Here is a 5,319-nt window from a genome sequence, read left to right as displayed (position 1 = left end):
CTGCCTGCCCGCGGGCTCCGCCGGCTCTGTGCTCAGCATCCCCACCCTCACAATTGTCTCTGCCGCTGGCATTTCTAGCTAAGCTGCTTCCCAAGGAGGGGTAGGTCTGCCATCTCTACACACAGCACACAGAAACATGCACACACACACACACACACACACACACACACACACACACACACACATCAAGCTATGCTTTCCTCAAAACCCCAGACACACAACCTCCAAGCCCCAGGCACCCAAGCTGGGTGATGGGGGTGGGGAGCCAGCATGGGGGTGGGCAGGGGCAGGAGGAAGAGCTGCAGAGAAAGACTGTGGGTGCAATACAAACATGGAGTGGAGCAGACATTTCTCAGCCTGTTCATTTCCTACAGTTCTGTTTTCTAGCCTCAGAAGCAAGCTGGTTTCTGCCTGTTTGCCCCTTTCTCTCACTCCATTGTGCAGCTGGTGAGCAAGGGGGATGTCGCAGGGGGAGGGGAGTCCAAAGATTCAGCCAGCCCAGAGACTTTCCTGGCTTCCTTTGCTTTATAAAAGCACATACATGATGGTATAAAATGCATTATATGGGAGGTGCTGTGTGATCCCCCCCAAACACAAGCTCATCAGACAGGTTTGCAGCTGGATGCCCCTTGAGTCTACATTACAAGCGTGGGCCATGTATGTAGGGAGGGAGCCCAAGGGTTCTAAAAGAGGGAGAGGGGCACAGAAGAGAGGGGTATAGGGCCACTTTGATGGACTGGCACAAGAGAGAGGGGATGGTTTGCAGGAGAGGGAAAGTCATAGTGGCCTGTAGGTTGGGGTTAGGGGGTGTCTGTTGACTCAGCGAAGACATGGCCACCTCAGGAGCTGCCCAGAGAGCTCTGGACTGAATAACTCTAGCTCTTTCTGAATGTTGCTTAGGAAGACCCAGGTGGACAAAAACACATAGGTGGACAGGTACATTTGAGGCTGAGGGATTGCCATATTAGCTCTCTGTACTTCTCAGCCCATTTGCTTTACTCTTAGGAATGGAAGCTCAGGTTCATCCAGGTGGGTGGTGCTTAGCTTAGCAGGTAGGAGCCCAGCCTTTGGCATTGGGGTGTTTTCTGAGTACCCACTTTGATGTTTTTATCAGAATGACCTTGAACACGTGACCTGGATTCTCTGAGCCTGATTCTTCTCTGCCTAGCCAACCACACGGTTTCTAAGCACCAGCTAGATGCATCTGTAGTGCCCATTTCAGTCCTGTCTGCTGCTGGAGACACCTCCAGGCAAGCCTGGGTTTCTGGATGAACTTCAGCCTGGCACCAGACCGCAAGTGAATGTAGCTCTGGAATTGGCCCCCAGGGCATGCCTAGCTCTAATCTACCTTCAGCGAATTGGTGGTGACGTCTGTGAGTAGCCCAGGAGAGGGACCCATGAAGGCCCCTGCCATTGAACCCTCACCCCGGGCTTTTAAGGGACAAGGAGCTGGCACTAGTCTGCTTCTGGGGTGAGTTAAGGAAGAACACCTAGCTCTCCTCTGCATCCTCAGCTAGCACCTGTTGTTTTTGAAACGTTAGATGGCTTTGACATCCTTAGACAAGGTCCAGACAAGGAAAGTCTATAAAGATTTAATCAAGCATTGTGTATGGGTGACCCTGGCTGCTCGTTCCTGTCCTCCAACTCTGGGGAGAAGGAAGAACATTATGAAGAATGCAAAAAAGGGGCAGAAATGGTGAAAGCCGATTTTGTCAGTGAAGCCCCACATTTAGCTAAGCTTGGGAGCAGATGGCAAACATGGCCCCAGTCATCACCCTCACCAGATTCTGCAGCTGGGCCCAAGGTGAGAGGCCACTTAGAGCTTGGCAGTTGTTTTAGAGAGTGGGGTCACAGGAGCCTCCCCCCTTAAGCAGACCTTTACAAAATTCCAGGAAGGAGGCCGGTCCAACCTGCTCAGCATCTCCCGCTGCTTGACCCCTGGCACAGGCATGCTGTTCAGTCTGTACCTGAGCCTACACACCTGTATGGGCCTGTCTGGAGACAGGACGTTCCCACGGGCCATGCAGTCACTCCTACAGAGTTACTGCCCAAGGAGACTGGTGAGCTTCAAAACATCATCCTCTCCAAATCATTTCACTCAGGACAGCCCCGATGGGGATTGGGCAGGAGTCACTCAAAGGAATTGGCTGGGCCTGACCCAGCAGGTCTCCTGCACTTTCTCAAGTTGGTTGCTGGGGTCTATGACCCACTTGACCAGGAAGTAGTTGTGACCCTGATCTGCACCTAGGGTGCACACCCTTGTGGAGGGTTTATTACTAACTCTCCTCTCCTCTTCTTTTCTCCCTCTCTTTCTTTCCTTTTTAGATTTACTTTTTGGAGGGGAGGTGTGCACATGCTGTGGCATGCATGTGTAGGTCAGAGGATGGCCCATCCTTCCATTGCACCCTGTGAGTCAGGGAAGCACTTTAATCCAATGAACAACCTCTCTGGCCCTCTCTCTCCATCTCTTTTTGAGAAGGGATGTAGCTATGTAGACCAGATAGGCCTGAGATTTGCCATCCCCCTGCTTCAGGCTCCTGAGTGTGGAGAGTCACAGGTGTGCATCATCACACCCAGCTAGGCTAGCCAGGCTTTATTTTGAATACGCAGGGATCATGGCAGCAGGCACTGTTGCACGTCCTTTTGTGTAGAAAGAAAGCTGAGGCTCAGAGAAGTCCGTGAGTGGTGCAGCTGTTTTTGTCTTTTTAAATGTACTGGGGATTGAACCCGGACATCCCAGGCAAGTGCTGTGCCCCTTCGGCACACACTGGAGCTGGACTTTGAAACCAGAACATCTGTTCCTAGAGCCCTGGCGTTTATCTGCTGTGTTCTGTTTATTTCCCTTCTGGAAGCTTCAGCCGCACCTGTAAGAGTTTCCTTTATTTCCTACCTCTTGTCCCTCCTTTTCATACTTTCAAATTCACTGTTGTCGTCACGACCTTTACAATTCATCACTTTCTCATTTTTCATTTCGGTTGAAGACAAATGATCAGCAGAGAGCCCAAAGCAGGCTCAGCACCACTCCAGAGGCCCTTCCTTCTCTATCTTGCCCCTCTTCCTCAGCATCCCCATGCCCACTACCATCATCACCTTCACCTTTTGTAAAACATCTACCTGCAATGGGTAGCCATACTTACAGAGCAGGGCACACCCACCTCCTTCTGTGGGATCAGAGGAGGAGGTTCAATCTACACTACATGTACAACCGAAGAATGTGAAAAGTCCTCAGAAAATAAGGGTGGGGGGCGGTGGGCTGGGCTGGGGGTGAGGGTGGGAAGAGAATTTAAAACAGCCAACGAGTGTCTGTTGAGGGAATTAATCAATGGCCAAGGAGATTGCTTGTCATCTTTCAATATCTGTAAAAATAACAGGCCTCTAGAGAGAGAGAGAGCCAGAGCACCAAGGGAACAGAAGACCAGAAGATGCTCTGCCCAGCCCAGGCCTGTGAGGAGCTGCAAGGGACAGAGAACCACCCACTTTGGGTGTTGGCCAACACTGCACTCCATCTTCCCTAGCCACAGTAGCTCTTGCCACCCCCTGGAAGCTGGCAGCCTCCAGTAACACCGCCCAGGAGTTTGGGAATTGCTTATTGCTGCTAGTCTGAATCCCACCTACCTCCCAGCCCACCAAGCTCTCCTGCTCCCTCTGAATGTCGGCTGCCATCCACACCATCAGCCTGCATAGAAACTTGAAGAGAGGGCAGCGGCTTCCCAGATCAGAGCCTCCGCCCAGACTTCCAGCCAAGGCCCCAGAGCTCCCAGGACCTGGAGGGTTTTTTCTCCTGGTTGTGTTTGGAATTGGCTGGTTTTCTGGGCACCAGGCCCAGCTCAGTTTAATTTTTGTTTATTTTTATGTACAGATTCTCTTCTGTTTGGGGAAGAGCTTTGTGTAAATTATTATTATTTATATGATAAAGAATAAATCACACCAAATAAAAAAACCCACAATCTCTTTTCTCAATAGAATTACTAAATTAGGGACTGGAAAGAACAGCCGATATGCTGGGGTTTGGTTTTAGAAAGCTTTGGACATTCTCACAAAGTGTCTCAGTCACTGCGTCCTATCATCTGGATTTGATGTTTTGTGCGGCCAGCACAGGCACGTGGGCTGGCCAATGAAGACCAGAGCCTAGGCAGGACCTAAGGGTGTGGGTTTCCTGGTCTGTTGTACTCCCATCCCCTGGGAGATTAGTTGGGCATTTTGATATGATTTGCTAGCTTGGAATGGGGAAAGAATAAGGGGAAACAGAGGAGCTGGGAGATTCCTGCCAGAAATAAAATCCAGTGCTCCAAATGGGCGTGGGGGTGGGGCACATAAGAGTCACTTGAATAGTGGCATTTATTACATCAGGGGAATGAGCCAATCATTTCTTTGCCTAGTCATTAAATCTGCATATTTCAAACCTATTGGTTGGAATGAAATGAGTCAGGAGGCAGGGATGCAGATGGGCAAAGGATCAACTTGGCCCTGAGAGTGTCCCCAAGTGCCCCAACCCCCCTGCCCCTGTCCCCAACCAGAGTAGGGAGACAAATTTACCCAAAGTACTCTGCTCAACTCTGTCTTATCCCTTACCCACGCCCTTCCACCCTCAGTCCCATCCACTGGTTCATAAAGCTCTGTTTGAGGGCTAGAGACACACCCAGGACTGGGACTGCATCCCAGGAGCTGATATCCTAAAGGCCACAGTGAGGAAAAAAATCATCAGTAACTGTTGGCTTTGTTGATGACGGTTTAGAACCCCAAACTACCCCAGTATTGATAAGACACTTAGGACTAGGAACATAGTCCAGAGGCAGTATTTGCCAGCTATTCATGGAACCTTAGGTTTGATCCACAGTACTGCAAAAACACAAAGAGAAAACTGTTCAAACTGTGGCCTCTTCAATCTGTCCAATCAGGTTCCAGACTTGGCTGTCCCAGGTTGTAGACCAGGCTGGCCTTAAACTCAGAGATTTACCCGCCTCTGCCTCACGAGTGCTCAGATTATAGGTGTGTGCCATCATGCCCTGCCAGGTTCTACTTTTGATTCATAGGGTTACAACCACCATCAGGATGAGTAGAGGGCCTTGCACCTTCCTGAGTCTGAAAATCCATTCTTCCACTTAATAGTTCATAATGGAAATCTTGAGCAAATTGCTTATCCCTCCCCAAGCCTGAGTGTGCTCATCTGTAAATGGGAGAATACTAGCAATCACACAGAGAGACATGTATGTGCTCACACAGTCTCAGAGTGGGACTGTAAGGAAATTCATGTAAAGAGTCCTGTTCATTCAGTGTTCCAAACCTGCTCAGTCTACTCCCCAAGCCAGCTGCTGTACA

This window comes from Onychomys torridus, chromosome 13 (assembly GCF_903995425.1).
Source record: "Onychomys torridus chromosome 13, mOncTor1.1, whole genome shotgun sequence".
NCBI classification, from domain to species: domain Eukaryota; kingdom Metazoa; phylum Chordata; class Mammalia; order Rodentia; family Cricetidae; genus Onychomys; species Onychomys torridus.
The sequence above is the reverse complement of the archived record's forward strand: the minus strand, read 5'-3'. Positions refer to the sequence as shown.